Source organism: Rousettus aegyptiacus, unplaced genomic scaffold (genome assembly GCF_014176215.1).
Source record: "Rousettus aegyptiacus isolate mRouAeg1 unplaced genomic scaffold, mRouAeg1.p scaffold_m13_p_4, whole genome shotgun sequence".
NCBI lineage: Eukaryota > Metazoa > Chordata > Mammalia > Chiroptera > Pteropodidae > Rousettus > Rousettus aegyptiacus.
In genome coordinates, this window is record NW_023416307.1 from 50,799,650 (window position 1) to 50,820,260 (window position 20,611).

Below are 20,611 nucleotides of genomic sequence, written 5' to 3' on the forward strand. Positions count from 1 at the left end.
AAACATCATTTTGCAAAATTGGACACTTTGGTAGAGAATAAACACTTGAAAGACTGGTTTGTTTATTTTAAATACAGTGTTAACGAAGAACCGTGTTGTTAAAGTTACAAATAGATAACCAATTTATATGAAAAATAAACTGAAAATTGAGCATGTATGGTTAGTCATGGTTTTTGGTTACCAGTAACAGAAACCAGCAGTGATTATGTATAGCCCACAAAATCTCTGGGAGAACTGGAGAATCTGGCTGGAAGGATAGGTAACCAGGAACAATATCCAAAATCATGCGACAGATCTTGTCATCTGAAGACACCACTAGCACTGCCGCTGGGGATAGACACCTCAGCATGCATCACCAACACCAGTGGTAATAGACACTGTATGCCAGCACGAGAATTTTTGCCACCACTTCCTCTGTGCTACCACTGTGCTTTCATTTCAAGGTTAGGGGAGGGCATGTCTGCTTGGGAGAACTTAAGTTATGTGCCTGTGCCCAATTGCTGCAAGAGAGGCTGGGAAAAGCAAGTATACTATGTGGCATTATTTTCAACTTTGGTTGAGGAAAGAACTCTGGTTCATAAAGTACTGAATTTTCCCAAACATAGCAATAGTGTTACCTCCTGACAGCCTAAAAAACTGGCATGTGTCTACTACAAGCTGGATTGAATACTGAAATCAAGTAACCAAGTAAGCCTTTAGTAGAGTATATAATTAGAATGCACAGTACGCAAGCATTAGTTTAATTTTTCTGTAGCCAAACTTTTCATTTCTTGGTTCAGTAAGGAGAGGAGAAAAAGATCTATTAATTAGACTCTTTTCTAGGAGTACCTTCAGTTTTTTTCTTTTCCTTTCTTTTCTTTTCTTTGCTATTTTTTTTTTTTTAATTCTGAGACTACCCTTAGTTTTTTTTTTTTAAGATCTGGGGTCTGCATTAATTCAAGAAGGAAAATTACCAGTGTTGCCTACTTCCTGCTTCTTCAAGTGTCTGCAGTGTCCCAAATCCCAATACTTGTCATTTTAGGCAGTGGCCCCTATAGTAAAAAAATTTTGACAACAAACATTTATTTACATAATATTCATGTACTCATGTACTAATTATATTATAAAATATACATAAAATATAAAATTTTGAAAAACAAATTAAACAAATAGAAATAAAAATTCTAAGTCCACATTCCAGTGGATCATTTTGTGTATCCCCTGGATAGCAGGTTTACACACCTTTCTTGGAGATAACTGATTAAGACAGTGGTTAGCTTTTTAGTGATCTTTAAGTAGGAGAAAGGGTAACGTTAAGTATATAAAAGCATAGTAGGTTTTACGGTGAGACAGTATGGGAAATGGGAGACAGCTTAAGATGTGGAGTTCAAGGATAAAGAGCTATAACCTGTTCAAAAGGAAAGGGTATTAGCAGACAAAGATTGGAAAAGGAATGGGTATTAGCAGACAAAGATTGAGGAAATTTCTTAAAGTGATACTGTATGTAAGGATAGGTTCTTTGTATAGCATGTACAGAAATCATTGTGTTTTAGCCTTGATTCTTTACTGTTTAGTTGTTTGGTTTAAGTCAGTCTTATCTTTCCTTATTTAGAAAATAAAAGGGCAGACTGAATTGGAGTTTTTAAGACTCATGAGGCTTTTTGAGGAGTCTCCTGAGGTGGTGCTTTGGCATGGGTATGAGTTAAATTGTGCTCCCTCCCCCAAAATGGTTTTAACTAGAGTCAGCTTTGATGCTGTAGCATATTCGTTTAACAAATAATTTTACCCTTAACTTATGCCTGAACTTCAGACTTATATTAGTTGCCTACTTGATATTTTCACTAGATGTCTAAATAGGCATCTCAAATGTACCTTGGGCAGAATGGACTCTTGATTTATTGCCTCAATCCCTTTCCACTCCCCACTTCCCCAAAAGAGGTAGAAAAACTAACACCAAAAACTTGTTCCTGTAGTAAATGACACTACCATCCATTTATTGAGGTAGGAACTCATCACAGTTTTGAATAATTCCATTACTCCACCATCCATGTATCTAGGCAGTAGCTCAGGCTTCAAACCTGGGAGTCATCCTTTATTCTCTGTTACTCCAATCCTCCTCACTCTGTTAGCAGATTACATCTACTTCAGCATATCCTAAATATGCCCACTTCTCTGTCTCCCCTGCTGAAACTCTGTTGCCATGAACTACTGCACTAGCCTCCTAACTAATCTTCCTTTTTCTCCTCTTACCCCTTGAAAACATTCTCTGTACAATAGCCAAAAATGATATTTTTTAAATGTCAATCAGATCATGTCACTTTCCTTTAAAATGAAACATACAAAAGGCAGGGGATAACTACTATAAGATTTTGTTAGTTTGCGTATGTCTCTGTGGTCATGCCACCCTGAACATGCCTGATCTCGTCTGATCTCGGAAGCTAAGCAAGGTAGGGCCTGATCAGTACTTGGATGGGAGACCACCTAAGAAGAATACCAGGCGCTGTAGGCATAAAAAATAATAATAAATAAAAGCCTATGTGTGACTTCTGCCTGCTTCTTAAGCCTTAACTACATTCTTAGACCTAGCTCATTAAATCTTATTAAGCTTGTTTTTCCTTTGTGGCCTTCGTACTTGATAGCCTCTGTTCATAGAATGCCCTTCCTCCAAATCTTTGTGTGACTGCCTCTCATTCTTTAGAGTCTATAAGTGAGTACATACAAAGCACTTAAGAGTAATTTGTAGCTCATTGTAAATAATCAATAAATGTTACCCCTGTCCCCCACTGCCCCTCTCCCTTAAAATTCATATCTTTGGAGAGTTTCATGATAAACCCTGGACTGTTGCCTTGAGCCACTTTTCTTCAGTGTTGTTCTTTATTTCCTTCATAGCATGTCTTTATTTATCGATTGTTTACCCCATTAAAATGTAAGCTTCAGTAGAATAACAACCTTTTCTGCTTGTATCTCCAGCATTTACAATAGAGTATGTTACATAGTACACCCTCAGTAGACTTTTTGAATGAATGAATGAATGAATGAATGACCCTGTATTCCATGTATCATAAACCTGTCTAGGTCTGCTAGCATTGAATTCTTTTAGAATTTTTATTTTGTCTGAAAATCATTATTTTGCCTTTCGTTTTTTTACTGGGTATAGAGTTCCTGCTTGGCAGGGTTTTTCATTTTTGCTTTTTCATTTCAACACCTTAAAAGTGTCATTATATTGTCTTTTGACTTCCGTAATTTCTGTTGAAAAATCAGCCTTTGGTTTCTGTTGTTCATGGCTGCTTACGATTTTTTCCCTTTGCCTTTGATTTTCTGCAGTTTGATTATGATGTGACTTTCTTTGTATTTATCCTACTCTGAGGTTTGCTGAGCCTCTTGCATTGTGGACTGAGAAATTCTTGGTCGTTATTTGGTTTCAGTAAGAAATTTTTCTGTTTTCTTGGTTCATAATTACTATTCAAAGTTATAATTATTCTTTTTAAATTGTTCTGGTTTTCCTAGGATAGTACAATTGCATAGCATCTTCTTTGACATTTTCAATAACGATCTATGGTGCTGTGAAGTTTTACTGTTCTAAGTATGGTCTATAGACCGGCAACATGGCATGACCTAGGATGCAGAATTTCAGACCCCATCTTAAAGTTAGAATCTGTCTTTTAAAAGATTGTGAGAATGTTACAGTTTGAGAAGCACTGCTCTAAAGTTAAACAGATAATTGAGATTGCCCTTTTTTCCCCAGAGGGTCTCTGAGTTGACACCATTTATTTTAACCCCATGACACATAGACTGACCAAATTGAGCATTTTCAATACCAGTCTATTAAAAAAGAGGAAGGCCCTTTTGAGGGGGGTGCAGTAGGCAAAGAAGGAAGTTAAAACACTAGTTACCATGTTCCTAGGATGTTTCAGGCTCATGATCTGGGTATATCATGGATATGGATATGACTAAGGTATTAGCAAGTCTTTTGGACTGTGCCTTTAATCAGCTGGGCCCCTGCTACAGATATGCTGAGAAGGAAAAAAAAAAAAATTCTAGTGTGTCATCCTAATAGGTGTAGTAAGGATTCCAGCCTATGCAAAAACTACAGCCTATGTCCAGAGCTCAATCTCATTGTGTTATTTTTTCCAACTTCTATTTTGAGGATTGAGACTTTATACCCCAAATCCTTATACTGTAAGTAGGCTGTAACTTCTTGTTGGTTTATTTGTTTCTAATATTTGATTTTAGCAGCCTAATTATTACTGGCTTAATTGCTTATCTTGCTTTTGAAGATATTGTTTAGTAGTAGTAGGAACTAAACATCTTGAGGTCAGATCAACAATGACTAGCATTGGTTTATTAATTTTGCTGTTTTATAGTACTTGCAGTTTGTCAACACTTCTTTATTTTCAAACATAATGACAAACAGAACTTAAAGACACTTTCTATAGAATCCATATCTTCATTCTATCTGTTTTTTTCACAAAAGGAGAATTTTTCATAATAGGTACTCATTTAGTCACAGCACCCTTCATGTTTCCTTTTTAGGATCATTACAGACTTAAGGATTTCTTAGAGAGTCAAGGTATTTGTAAGTGCCTCTACCTGTTTTATGCTGTACATGTCATAGCCTACGCCCATCATGTGTGGGATCCCTCCTCCTGGTCAAACCTCTCTCCTCATCCCAGGATTGCTGCTGAGAACTTGAAAATTGCATTCCAAGAACAAAGAAATTTTCCAGATCCATCTTCTTTCCCCCTACCCCAAGTAAAGCATTTGTTATCTTTAAATAGCCTTGGTTCCTTCTAGTGAGCAATAGGATACACGATTACAAGCTGTCTACAGGAGCCTTGTTTTATATCATTTCACATGACAACTGATACCAGACAGGACAGCATCAGGAACAACTTTGATAATTTATGTGAAGGAGCAAGAGCCTTTCAAAGTCATGAATGTGGACAGTTTTAACTCTCCTTTGACCAAATTCTTTTCTTACTCTAAAATTAAAGCCTTTCAGTTGATTTTCATTTATGTTCTGATCTGAGTTACCAGCTTTTCCTCTCCTTCATACCCAGTATAGTCATATTTTATGTACTGGGTTACTATACATTATTATACCAAACTATATTTTGAAGTAAAATACTATCAAAAATTTTGGAAATAACAACATTTAAATGCCAACTGTGACTGCTCATTTTCAATAAATCTTGTTTATGTGGTGCTATTGATAACATATTTTTGAAGGCTATTGACTTTAACTTCCTTAGTTTCCTCAATATAGTTCGAGTAATTTCATATGTGTGTCCAGTAGATTAATCAAAGCCAATTTCACTAAAGGTTTGTTTTTTTTCTTTAAACAAAGGGATATTTATAGTCCATATGCATAATCACTTTCTATCAAAATGTAAAATAATATTTAGAATAAATAGTATTGAAATAGAGTTCAGGCTTTTTCTTTGTTAAGGGAAGGGGGAATGGGGGGAGCCATTTTTGTTAAACTCAGGCAAGCAGAATTCCTCTAATGATTAGCATGTCTAATCGTTAGCAAGACTTAAGTTTAGCAAGACTAAGCCTAAACTATTAGCCAGAAGACTATGGGAATAATGCAGGCTTGAACAAGATAGAGTCAGAGAGTCCAAGCATATCACTCTGTTACATAGGTTTGAATTTTAATTCAATCACTAGCTTTGTGTAACCCATAGACCTGTTTTCTAACTTTCCTAAATGACAGTTTCCTCATCTGTGCAATGTCTGCCTCATGAGGAGGTTTTATGGATTAAAAGAGTTAGTAGCCATATGGAGCAATTAACAAATGTTCCAGTGTTTATAACTGCTCAGCAAAAGTTAGTTTCCTTTCTCCTCCTTCTTTCCCTTGCTTACTTTAGTGCCACATTTATTTAGTTAGTAAAAATATATTGTGTGCCAATGTCTCTCAGGCAATGTTCTAGGCAAGAATATGGCTTTATGAAGTATGCTTTTTGAATATAAAATAAACCCACTCCAGTTTGTTATAAAATGCTTTTAATTTTTTCAGCCTTTTTGCATTTCATATGAGTCATAAAATATAACAGGATTAAATTGATACATTATACCACAATAGTTCTAAACCGACATGTACCCCCCAACATAGAAAGTGAATATAGTTGACTCTTTACTACTGGTAATTTGTGTCATCTTTTCCCAGAGTTTTTTTGTTCTAGTTATTTTTTGGAATGTATGATTTAGTTTCCTCCAGAATTATACTTTGAGTTTTGTTTTACTTTGAATTTTTGGTTATCCTTTTAGAAGTGCTTTTAATACTTGTGGAAAAATTCTTTGTTATAGTTATCTTTAGATTTTTTGTTATTTAAAGTGAGAGGTTATTAAGTAATAATTTTATGTTTGGTAGTAAAGTTTCCATCATTAATAACACCTTGTATTTATAAAATATCTTTTTTAAGACTAAAATACGTTTTTATTTCTTGCATAGAAAACAGTCTATACTTTTTTTAAGTTCAGATTTTAATAAGTTGGATTTTCTGACAGTAGGAAATGTGCATGTGTTGTTATCTGTCTCGAGGTGGCTTCTTCTGTATATCCTTAGTTATAGAACTTCTGTTCAGCTAGACTCAGGTGATTCTCAGTGATGGTTCTGTAGTTCAGTTGTAATTTTGAGGTGGTCATGGGAGGAGGCAAGCACAGCATTTACCTACTCTGCCATCTTGACTGGAAGTATAAAATACTTTTTTCCAAAGAACAGAGTTCTCGTCCTTTTTCATTACACAATTTTTATATTTCATAATAAAGTAACTTTTTAAAATCATCCCAGACCAATATATATCACCAAGAGAACAAGACTAGAACCCAAGTCTTCACACTACAAGAATAGTACTCAGCTAAATTAGAGTTCTAAGTTTGATTTAATTTTTCATTCTTCTTGTTAAATTTTTTTAACATTTTTCTCATGGCCTAGCTTTAGAAATATGTAACAAAATTTTATCAGCCTACATACATTTTTCAGCATCCCACTCTCCTAGGATATGTGGAAAACATAACTGTGGGAGAAAAAAAGTTACTTTTCCAAGTCATTCAGTGTACATTATTGCTTTTCCAGAGCAAATATGCGCAGATTAATAAAGCATGGTATATGGGCCTTTTTAGATTCTAGCATCTTTGATAGATCTTACAGTAAGCCTTTGTTTTGTTTATTAAGTACCCAACTGCAAACTTTGACTCCCCCCAGGTAGGTGCGGATCCTGGAACCCGGCGGTATAGTCCGTGGCTCCACTTGGGGCGCGAACCGAAGACCTTCTGTATGTAAAGCAACATGCTAAAACACTACACTATGGAGTCATCACCTTTTTTTTTTTTCTTTTCTTTTAGAAACATCTTGTTTTAAGACATAGAGAAATAATGACCAATAAAAGCATTTACACATAATAAATTTTTAGCACTTTGCAACTAATGCAAAAAAAAAAAAGTTTGTGTTTTGAAGGAAAATATTTGAACATTTAAGCATAAACAATAAAACCAAATTCTTCTCTTTCTCACCTATAAACACAGCAAAGGCCACAGACTGTTAGAAATATTCTAGCTTATGCTAAGAAAAAAACCAAGAGCAACAACAAAAAGCATTTTTTGAAAAGCAGACATGTAACCCACAAATTCCTGAAGTATCTAGACACTTGGCCTGTCTGTATAACCAAAAAAATATGCATTAGTCTTTTAATGAAAAAGGAATATATAAAAACTCTTAGATTTTTATATGTTACTTTTCCAGATTTATAACATGCAAATTATATATTAATATTTACAGATTTTAAAATGGGAAAATAAATTACTTCTAACAGTTTTCCAGTAGCATGTTATTACTATGTTAAAAACATTTTACAGTGCATTCATTTAATCTGGTGATCTTAATTTCTACAAATACCTATTAACAAATTAAATCTCAATGCAAAGAAATTCTTTGTAATATTATATACCACATTTTCTAATCCTAGTGAAGTCCCCAATGAAATAACACAGACATGCTGCAATTAAAGTCTGTTTTGGTAAAATGGTAGTAAATTTGCTCAAAGAGTTTATAAAGTTCTAACTTTCAAAGTGCTGTGGAGAAGAGGGTATCATTGAGTCATGTAAAGATGTGACTGTTTTGATAGTAATCTATGCTTTTATTTTCTGATTAAAACTAAGACCTGCCTCATAATGAGGCACATTTGGCATCTCTGTAAATGCTGCTATATGAAAGTAAAAAATAAGGAAAAGAAGTTGTGATATATTTATAGCTTTTATAGAAAAATATGTATTCTCTTTAGAGTGAATCATATCAAGTGGTCGTCATTGAGTATGAAGTCCAATATTATAAACAAAATAAGACATTAATGGATTTTTCCCTCATTGCCTATTTCCAACATTCTACTTCAGAACCACATCCCAGTCCTAAAAGTTTTTGCTACATACCCTGTACACTCCCATAGTTTTTTAGAGATTGCTTCAAGGACCTTGCTTTCTGAAAAGAATAGTAATCATGTGACAGGCCATTTATCTTTTCTTTCTGACTACTACAGGGCAGTAGTCAGAGTCCTGACTCTACCAGTCCTCTTACATTCACTCCAGCAGGAAGTTGGAGTGAGCCTCATTACCGTTAGGTAGGGGTGGAGATCCAGGCTTCCCCAGATAATCTTCATGATCCCACAAGACCTACTTGACCTTTGATACCACATCAGTGGACTGGGGAGGAGCCACGGAAATGCCAAGTTACAGTCCTGTAGGGGTGGAAATTTGGCTGCCCACTCAACCTGTGGTGGCATAGATGGGGAGTGAGGCTATAGTTTCTAAAATGTTTGGCTGGAGTCGAGCTATTACTGTCTAAAAGTTTTCTTAAGTTTTCCCTTTCCTGGTCCTTTAACTAGAGAGAGATGACTTTTGCTGGGGCTGGATGTTTTTGGTGTTTGCTTTTTGGGGGAAGTCTCTGCTTATTGGTGTTTCTGGTTTGCCAACTTGAAGATGTCAATCCACGTCTAGAATACACGAGGCAAAAAGAAAACCCAGGGAACTAATCACGATGTCATTCTTTGCAACTTAAAGTTCCTAGTTATCTTATGTTCGTTTTAGATAAAATGGCCAGGGTTTTTAGTTGTACTTAGCAGGAGGACTAGGGGAAAGTACAATTAGTGCCTTTTGCTTCTGAAAGCAGAAGGCACTAATTGACATTTAAAATTACATAAATGTATATACCTTTGGGGTTATAAACTCACAAGTTATATACAAATAATGTAACTTTAGAATGAAAAGCATAGAAAACATTCTCATTTCTGACCTCCCTGCGTTACATAATTTTATTAATAGTGAATTATTTTTATTACATTCTTTCAACAAAATTTTCATGAGAATGGCATAGTGATTGAAAACATAAAGGAAATAACCTAAGTCCAAAGTATTTTTTAAATGTGGCAAATTTTTAAAAAGTTTTAAAAATGTAACAAATGTTGCTCAGTCATCACAGTATCTTCATTTAATGAGCAACTTTTTATGGTCTTTCTCCTTGGTATTTGTTAGCCTGTGGGAAGCACCATGAACAGTATCATTGTGGTTTGTTACTTATCAAGTCATGTTTAAAATGATTACTTTTATATAATTCTCTAGGGATTTGACCCTCCTTAGGAATTTTACTTTTTATTTATTTCGTATTAAATGTATATTTTAAAATTTTTTTATAGTTTGTATTTACCATTTTTAAATGCTGAAGGATGATATTCCTATAATATTCTTTTAAAGTTTACATTGCTTAGTGTTGAAAAGATCTTTTACAGTGTATTTGTCATATTCTCAGGCCCTTTTAACATTCATAGCAGTGACTATTCTCATAGGAAGTGATAGTACTGTGTATATGGGTATTGCATAATGGGCTTTATTTATCAAGGATGATGTCATTGCGTGGGATGGCCTGAAGGAGTTATTAGAAGAACATAAGACTTTTGACTGCTAGGATTTCTTAATAAATGCCATACTGTTGAAAACATTAATTTGTGTTTGGGCTAGAATGAACCTGGGTTTTCCTGGCTTAGCTCTAGAGATTTAAAGACATAAATTCTACTGTCATAGTTACATAGCTGAGTAGAATGAAGTATTAAACAATTTTCTCTCTGGGAAAGAGAAATGGAATTAGAAAAGTTAATAAACAACTGACATTTTTTGTTACACAGTTTTGAGATTAACTTTTGAGATTTGACATTCAAAAATACTTTGAATTTTTGTTGCTATAATTTCTGTTATTTGGTTTATTGTTGAGGTATATAAAATTGGTTATTAGAAAAGTCCATAATTTTAGAGAGATTTTTATGGTGCATATCACTAAAAAGAAACAGGTAACATTTATTTTTTACTTTGAGTACTACACAACTGATTTTTTTAAGTGGTGATAAAATATACATAACATGAAATGTATCATTTTAACCTTTTTTAAGTGTGTAGTTGAGTGGCATTAAGTACATTCATGTTGTTGTGCAACAATTACCCAATATCCATCTCCAGAACTTTTTCATCATCCCAAACTGAAACTTTATCTATTAAACAATAACTCTCCATTAGCCTCTGGTAACTGTTCTACTTTCTGTCTCTATGAATTTGACTATTCTAAGAACCTCATATAAGTGAAATTATATTTGTTCTTTCATGTCTGACCTGTTTCATTTAGCACAATATTTTCATGGTCCATCCACATTGTAGCATGTAGCAGAATTTCATTTTTTTTAAGGCTGAATATTATTGTACGTATATAATATATTATTTGCCCATTTATCTGTTAGTGGACATCTGGGTTGGTTCTACCTTTTGTCTTTATTCATTGATGCTATATGGGTGCACAAAAATACTTGTGTAAGTCCCTGCTTTCAATTCCTGTGGGTGTATACTCAGAAGTGTAATTGCTGAATTATAAACAGTTTTGTGTTAATTTTTTGAAGAACCATTGTACTGTTTTCTACAGCAGTTGTACCATTTTACATTCTCACCAACATTTGTTATTTTTTGACTTAAAAAAAATTGCCATCCTACTTGGTTTGAAGTGGTATCTCATTATGGTTTTGTTTTGCATTTCCTTAATAATTAGTAATAATGACTGTCTTCATATGCTTATTACAGATTTGTGTATCTTCTTTAGAAAAATGTCAATTCATGTCCTTTGCTCATTTAAAATTGGGCTGTTTGCTTTTTTGTTGAGCTTTATTAGTTTTTTTTTTAATACAGATATATTTTGTATATTAATCCACTATCAGATTACACATTATATTTTTAATTCCTGTTACAGAGAGTTGGTGGTGGTGTGAGTGTAATCTGACCTGGTCCAAAGGTGTGTCTCTTACATTTCCTCTGCTAAGGATGCTTTGTTATGATTCCCTTCATGGAGACCACATTTTAAAAATTAATTACCTACCAAACATGCTTTGTTTATTCAGAAATAATTTTCCAATTTTAAATGAAAACATGAAATAGCTAGAGATTTGAGCAGCATTAAATATCCAGTGTTGGCACACTGAATTAATTTAATTCTAGCAAATAAACAACCTTTTAGTAAGTCACTTATTGTGTTAGATGCTAAAGATACAAAGCTTTTGATCTCAAAGACTTAAAATCTAATGAAGAATTACAATACCATTTGATAATTACCGCAGTAGAGTAATAGAGCCTCAGTGGGAAAATCATTTGAGTGCCTAAACAAGTCAAGGAAAGTATTATCAGATTATGCTTGAGATGGCTTTTCAGTGAGAGGTAGGAGTTTACTAGGATATTAAAACTTAGGAGAGCTCGAAGTTCAGTGTTACTTCATTTGAGAGGGTCCCTAAAATTAAGAGTCACTGGTATATTTGACTCTGAAAAGCTGAGAGAGAGGGGATCCAGCCCCTGTGAAGGAGAAAGAAGTTAAGAACATTGTGAGCTGAGAAGATATCTAAAAAATGTCTTGCTGTATATATACAGTAAGGCAATATACAATTGCCCTTTTCCCTGTGTGATTTAGGTAACCTGCTCATGCATATCAGCTGGAAACACTTGGAAGAACTGTATATAGAACTGTGTAAGTTCAGGCTGACCTGTTGTAGTGTGGAAAACTTTAAGTTCATAGTATTTGTATTAATTAATTCAACTGAATTTAACTTATTTTGGTTGTGATTCCTTTAACAGATACTGTCACCACATTATTATTCCTTCTGTTAGCTTACATGAAAATAGGGAGGGGCAGAGGAGAGTGTGAATTAGATCTGGTGGATCAGAGGTGATCTCAGATACCTTAGTGAAAAAGTCAGATATTTGAGAAAAAAAAGATTGCTCTGGCAGCTCTATGAAGAGTCAAAAATGGTGATTGTTAACAGTTGACTGCTTCTGAAAGAAGGGGCAGAATTGAGCAGGCTTCTCTAAGCAAAGAAAGAATTTGTTAAACTGAACATTGAAACACTGTAAGTATTTTCAGAGATTTAAGTTAATAAACTGGAAGTTATTAACAAGTGTGTTATACAGAGTTAAGGTTTTTCCTTTTCTCTTTTTGCTACCTTATGAGAAGTGAGCAGTATCATGTTAGTAAAATAATTATATTCTTTTTCTAGACCTCACGACCTTTCATAGTCTCAAACAGAAATAGAAAATTAGAAAATTAGCTGGGAGGAAAATGCCATGTCAGTTACATAAATGTTTCCCCAGAGCTTTTTCAGATTTAAGAAACCGGATTACTATTATGTCCTTGGGTTCCATGTTTTCCCCCTGAAAGTTGGGAACTAACCTCTCCTAATTCATAAAATCATAAAGTTAACAGGAAAGTACCTTTTAGTATACTTCTTACCTGCAAAAAAGTCAAATAATTGAAAGCATCACTGAAAGTGCTAGAGAAGGAGATTCTGTTCTAGAAGTAAGATGGTAATAAATGGTAGGGCTAGACCTAAAGGCTATATCCGATATCTCATTTAAAATCAAAGTTTTTCTCTAAATCGTATTGTTTCAGGGTTTGCTTTTAAAAACTTTATTGGCAGAATATGTGATGAGAAGTATTTCAAGATAAAAGAAAATATTAATAATAATTGTATGACAGTTAAGAATGGTCTTTATACTCAAAAACTGAGTTTGTCTTCCAATATTATGTAAAACCAGAATCCATTCTAGGCAGAAATTCACGTTCTTTCCTGTGTGACCTAAGAGGGTCTTTTAAGTTGTTTGCTGTCGTTTGCTTTCTCTGCATTATTCGAAAGGAAAAATATATAATATATTTGAATGAGATCAAAAAATAAGTGAGAGGAGAATTAAGTAATTACAGGAATGTATGTGTAAATATATGCATACCCTTTCTCATCATTAAGATTTAAGATTAAAACCTAATCTTTGTACTAATAGATTTCTTAACTTCAATTAGCATGTCTCACTACAGATTGCCCACATGTATACATGGTGATTTAAATTCATTAGGTACCCTTTCAACCTGTCACATTACTGCAGGCAAGTTTCTTTAATTGTTCTTCCACTACAGAACTAAGGTGCCCTTTTCTCCAGCCTTTAATAGTGTTTTTTTGTTTTGTTTTTTGTTTTTTTCCATTGCCCTTCAGCCTCCATTAACAAGATCTGGGAGGCAACTTAGGGCCATTGCCTGCTGCCTCATTTTAAGCTAATGCCAGATGTTTTAGGTTATTAAAGCAGCACTCCATTTCAGGTACCAATTTGTTTTACTTTTTCTGTTGCTGTGTAACAGACCACTACAAAGCTTAATGGCTTACAAAAACCTAACAGACTTTTATTCAGAAATTTCCCTTGGGTTGGTGGCTTTCCTTTCTGCCCCTAACCCCCATCTCCCAAGTCTGACTTGCTACATTTCTGTTATATTAAGGATGAGAAATAGCCGATTTCAGAACTGGGGCAAGGAAGTTGCAAGATAAGCCTAGAACATCTTGTGCCAGAAAAAAAGAAATGCTCAAAAAAATTAAGATGGCATATCAAAAAGATACAGGAGCTAGCCTAAAAATAGGAAGGAGAATATCATAAATTAAAAACAATTTATACTTCAGAGTGGAAAAAAGTTCCAGGTCATTATTTTGTATATCTAAAGCACTCTTTTTTGCTGTTGCAACCTACCTCAGCCTTTTCAAATTTTAAAGTATCTGTAGTTTGATACATATAATAGTTTTTCCCTTGATAGCTGGAGTTGATTAATTTTACTTAAATACTTGTTTAGAAATAAATTATTTTCAATGCAGATTAGTATTTCTTAAAACAAAAAAAAATCAAAGGTAAAATTGTGATTCGGTCCTTTTAGTATGTTAATTGTGTTCTTTAGTATGTTAATTGTAGTCTTACTATAGATGAAATTCAGTAGAGGGAGGACAGGATTTGAACTCATTTCTGAGTCTACAGTTTTATTTCTTCCATTTGCTCATTTTTTGAGCAAATATTTTCTGAGTCCCTAGTATGTGTTATGTACCGTAGCACTACAGAGTTGAACAAAAAACATAGTCCCTACCCTCATAACATACTCAATAAATATTTGCTGTGTGAATCTAGAGTGAGCAATCATTCTTATGCACCTGCCCCCTCCCCATTCATACGAGGATTCTTTTTCTGTTTTTCTTTTTTCTTTTTGCCTTTTTCTTTAACATATTATTAAAAAACTTATAGTATCTTTGAGATGAGTTTAACTCCAAGGGTAAGATTTTTGTAAACTACAAAAAAAATAATCAGGTGTTAGATTGCAAACAAAATAGCTTAAAACTTTTTTCATTGAAATACAGATATTTTACTTAGTCCATTTAATGCAGGACAGGGCAAATTTCCCCAAATGACGAGGAGACCACTGAGGGAACAGGATCTATTCTACACTGAAGAAATAAAAGAATAGTGTAATAAAGAGTAAAATTCCATATTAATGTAACAAAAGATTAAAATCCTATGATCATCTCAATAGATGAAGAAAAAGAAATTGATAAATTCAGTGTCTGTTAATGATAAAAAAAAAAATCAGCTAACTAGAAACAGAAAGCAGTTTCCTAATCTGATAAGGAATATCTACAGAAAACCTTTGAAATTAGGAACAAGACAAGAATACCTTCTGTTACCACTTTTATTCAACATTGTACTGGAGGTCTTAGCCAGCACTCTTAAGTTAAATAAATAGGTAAGTGAATAAGTAAGGATCAGAAAGTAAGAAATAAGCTTTGATTACTCACAGAACCATGTAATTATGGATCTAGAACCATCCAAAAAAATCTACTGACTATAAAATAAAGTTTATCAAGAATGCCAGAAACAAAATCAATACATAAAATCAGTTTTATTCTTATGAATAATGGCTAGAAAATAAAACTTTAAACATATATATCATTTATAAAATAACAAGAACCTGAAAATAAGTAAAAAAAAAAGTTATAAAACCTTTCTGAGGAAACTGACAAAACCTTATTGAGAAACTTTAAAGAACCCTTTAATTAATGGAGATCTTCATAGATTGAAAGATTCAATATTGTAAAGATGTCATTTCTTTCCAAGTTGATGATACATTCAGTGCAATCTCAATAAAAATTACATATTTTTTGATATCTAACAAGCTCATTCTAAATTTATAAAGAAATGCAGAGGACCTAGAAAATCAAGACACACTTGAAGAATTACAAAGAGAAAGGAATACTTCTACTTGAAGTGATGTGGGGGTGGGGTTACACCACTGTATATGATACCATGAATTATTAGGGGGAGGAGAGAGTAGATGGAAAAATTTAAATCATTTCTTTAATTAAAAAATAAGAAAATTATTAAGTTGTAGTAATTAAGGTCGTATAATATTGACATAAGGATAGGTAATTAGAGTGATGGAGCGGATTAGGGAGCCCCCAAATAGGCCTATACAAATAAAGACACCTGATATATGACATGGGTGTTAATAGAGAAATTGGGGAAGGAAAGATGGTCTTTTTAATAACTGTTGCTAGGATAATTGGGTATCCCTGTATGAAAAAAACGAAATTGGCCTTTTATCTCACATGATATTAGAATATCAATTTCTGATAGATTAAATGTAATTGTCAAACTATATAACTTTTAGAAGATAATATCTTTATGACCTTGAGTAGAGAAGAATTTCTTTTAAAATTGCAAAAACCACTAACCATAAAGGAAAAGATTAATTTAAAATTTTTCCTCTACTAAAATTAAACTTTAATTAGAAGACATGAAATGATAGACTATGAAACTTCAAACCACAGAGTGGGAGAAGATATTTGTCACATATATAATTGACAATAGACTCATATTCAAAATTTCCGAAGATCTCCAACAAACCAAAAGACTCTAGCAGGTACTTCACAAGAAAGGAAATCTAGATGGCCAATAAATATGAAAAGCTGTGGTACTTCATTAATAACCAGAGAAATGAAAATTAAAATCACAATGAAATGCCACTGTACAAAAATCTTTAAAACATAATGAATATATTAAAATACAATGAGTATTGACAAGGATGTGAAGCCACAAGAACTCTTTGTACACTGGTGGCAGATATGTAAATTGGCACAACCACTTTGGAAAACAGTTTGGCATTCTCTTGTAAAGTTGAAGATACATATATCACACAGCATTTTCACTCCTAGATATTCTGTAGATCAGTGTGTAATCAATTACTGTTTTCATCAGTAATAAGTAAATTGTGGCATGTTCATATTGTAGAATAACACTATGAAGACAAGGAATATGAAGGAACTACTATAGTATGTAGCTACATGAATAAATCTCAAATGTTGAGTGAAGATCACAAACGTCTACACGTACAACATGCTTCTGCTGTTATGGAAAAATCCCAAAAGCTCCAAAAATCAGACCAGCGAAAATCCAAGCAGTAACCCAGAGAACGAGAACTCAGTTTTATTACGTCGGCGGTCCCAGAAGAGCTGGTGCTCTGAAAATCTGGGCGCAGAGCTTAGGGACAATTTCACTTCTATACCCACGTTGTTACAGTTGGCATGGGCTGATTTACAGACCCCTGAAATTGCTATGGGCTATGGGCAGTTATAGAGCATGAGGTTTTCTAACAAGCACTAAAGCAATACATCTTTAAGGGAGGGTGAGTTCTCAGTTGACCCTTTGTCCTATGCAGCAGGCATATTTACAGAAGCAGAAAAAAAAAACCTGATTAGTCATGTTGGGCAATTAAGTGGGAAATTCCTCTTCCACTACCTTTAGAAAATTCAGAGGTGTGGTAGGCAGAATTGTGCACTCCCCCCCAAAAAAAACCATGTCTACATACTAATATCCCTGTAACCTATGAATATGCTAGGCTACATGGCAAAGGAGAATTAAGGTTGCTATTCAGCTGACCTTCATATAGGAAGATTATCTCTGGATTATTTGGAGAGAAGTGGGGGAAAGCTAGCAATGTCACAGGATCCTTAAAAAGTGGAAAGAGGCAGAAAAAACAAAGATGGCAGCATCAGAAGGACTCTGCCTGTTATTGCTAGTTTGAAGATGGAGGGATAGGCCTATGAGCCAAGGAATGTAAACAGTCTCTAGAAACTAGAAAAGAGATTCTCTCCTAGAAGCTCCAGAAAGAGCTCTGCCAGCGATGTCTTCTTGATTTTTACCCCAGTGAGATTCATTTCTAACATCTGACCTGTAGACCTGTAAAATAATAAATTTGTGAATTTTTAAATTTTATTTTTATTTAAACAATTTAAACTGAAAAAACAGTTTACTCATTTCTTCCACCCCACCACCCAACTCTGGCAACCACCAGTCTGTTCTCTGTGAGTTTAGTTGTTTTTTTTCTCCTTTAGATTCCATATATAAGAGAGATTACATGGTATTCGTCTTTATCTGACTTATTTCACTTAAAGTGCTCTCAAGGTCCATCTATGTTGTCATCTATGTTGTCCATCTATGGCAAGATTTCATCTTTTATGATTGAATAATAGTCTCATATGTGTGTGTGTATGTATATCATAATTTTATCCATTCACTCAACAGTGGACACTTAGTTTGCTTCCATATCTTGGATATTGTAAATAATGCTACAGTGAATGTGAATGTATTTTCTCATTAGTAGTAGTGTTTTCTTTGGATAAATACCCAGAAGTGGAATTGCTAGGCCATATCATGGTTCTATTTTTAATTTTTTGAGGAATCTCCATGCTATTTTCCATAGTGGTTGCACCAGTTTACATTCCTACCAACAGTGCACAAGGGTTTCTTTTTCTCCTTGTAGAAACTTACTATTTCTTATCTTTTTGATAATAACCATTCTCACTGGTGTGAGATGATAGCTCATCATGGTTTTGATTTACATTTCTCTGATGGTTAATGGTGTTGATCATCTTTTTATATACCCGTTGGCCATCTATACATCTCTTTTGGAAAGATAATCTATTTAGATCTACCCATTTTAAATCAGAGAGTTTGTTTTTTGCTATTGAGTTGTATGAGTTCTCTATTAACCCTTTATCGGATATATGGTTTGCAGATATTTTCTCACATCAGTAGATTGCCTTTTCATTTTGTTGGTGGGTTCCTTTGCTGTTCAGAAGCTTTGTACTATGACATGGTCCCACTTTTATTTGCTTTTGGTGTCAGATACAAAAAATCATTGCGAAGACCTATGTCGAGGAGTTTACTACCTGTTTTCTTCTAGGATTTTTATGGTTTCAGTGTTCAAGTGTTTAATCCATTTTGAGTAAATTTTTGTGGACGGTGTAGGAATTGGTTGAGAGTTTTTTTGTTTTTTGTTTTGTTCTGCATGTGGCTGTCCAGTTTCCCAATATCATTTATTGAAGAAACTGTCTCTTTTCCTCATTATGTATTCTTGGGTCCTTTGTTGTAAATTCATTGACCATATATGCATGGATTTGTTCCATTGATCTGTGTGCCTGTTCTTATGCCAGTACCATACTGTTTTAATTACTATAGCTTTGTAACATTTGAAATCACAGAGCATGATGCCTCTAGTTTTGTTCTTCCTTTTCATGATTGTTTTGGCTATTTTTTTTTTTTAATGGTTCCTTACAAATTTTAAGATTATTTGTTCTATATGTCTTTGAAAAATGCCATTGGAATTTTGATAGCAATTGTATTGAATCTGTATATTGCTTTGGGTAGTATGGACATTTAAAAAATATTAATGCTTCCAATCCATGAACATGGAATATCTTTCCATTTATTTATGTCTTCTTTAGCTTCTTTTGTTGATGTCTTGTAGTTTTCTATGTATCAGTCTTTTACCTTCTTGGTTAAATTTTTTCCTAAGTATTTTATTCTTTTCGATATAATTAAAATAGGATCGTTTTCTTGATATCTCTTTCTGATAGCTTGTTATTAGTATATAGGAACTCCACAGATTCTTGTGTATTGATTTTGTATCCTGCACCTTAACTGAATTCATTTATTTTAACAGTTTCTTGATGGAGTCTTTAGGGGTTTCTATATATAGTATTGTGTCATCTGCAGATAGTGACAGTTTTACTTATTTCTTTCCAATTTAGATGCCTTTTGTTTCTTTTCTTTTTCTTTTTTATCTTTTTTCTTTTTCTTTTTCTTTTTTTTTTTTTTTTTTTGCCTTATTGCTCTGGCTAGGGCTTTCAATACTTTGTTAGATAAAAGTGGTGAGAATGGGCATCACTGTCATGTTTATAAATAGATGTTGAATTTTGTCAAATACTTTTTCTCATCTATTGAGATAATTTGATTTGTATCCTTATTTTGTTAATACAGTGTATCACATCAACTGATAGGCTGATGTCGAACCATATATGCTTACCTGGAATAACTCTCATGTGATCATGGTGTATGATCCTTTTGATATATTGTCGAATTTGGTTTGCTAATATTTTGTTGAGGATTTTTACATCTACGTTCATCAGGGATATTGAACTGTAATTTCATTTTCTTGTGGCATCCTTGTCTGGTGTTGGTATCAGGGTAATGCTAGCCTCTTTAAATGAGTTCGGAAGAGTTTCTTCTTCTGTTTTTTGGAAGAGCATAAGAAGGATTGATATTAATTCTTTGAATGTTTGTTAGAATTCACCAGTGAAGCTATCTGATCTTGGACTTTTGTGTGTGTTGGGAGGTTTTTGATTATTGATTTAATCTCTTCACTAGTAATTGGAGTGTTGAGAGTTCTCATTTCATTAAGATTCAGTCTTGATGTAGGTTGTATGTACCTAGGAGTTCTATGTTGGCATTTAATTGTTTATAATAGGCTCTGTGAGCTTTTGTATATGTTAGTTGTAATGGCTCTTTCTTTTCTGATTTTGAGCCCTCTTTTTCTTGGGGAGTCTTGGTGAGTCTAGCTAAAGGTTTGTCAGTTTTGTTAATCTTTTCAAAGAATCAGCTTAGTTTCATTGATCTTCTCTATTGTCTTTTTAGTTTCTGTTTCATTTATTTCTGCTCTAATCTTTATCTTCTTTCTTCTGCTAACTTTGAGGCTTGTTTGTTCTTTATTTTTTAGTTCTTTGAGTTGTAAAGCTAGGTTGTTTAATTTAGACTTTTCTTGTTGCTTAATGTAGACACATCCCTATGCACTTAACTCTTTGTCTTTAACTTTTAACATTTTAATTATGATGTGTTTTGGTGTGAGTCTTTTTGGGTCCATCTTATTTGGAACTCTCTGTGCTTCCTGGACTGGGATGTCTATTTCCTTCCCCATGCTGGAAAGTTT

General features: G+C 33.7%; 1 protein-coding gene and 1 pseudogene across 12 annotated transcripts in view; both read left to right on the forward strand.

Moving 5' to 3' along the window:
- Nucleotides 1-20,611, forward strand: part of LRCH3 (leucine rich repeats and calponin homology domain containing 3) — a 98,302-nt gene that overhangs the window by 10,447 nt on the left and 67,244 nt on the right. The window lies entirely within an intron of this gene.
- On the forward strand, nucleotides 2,367-2,488 carry LOC118601841 (annotated as a pseudogene).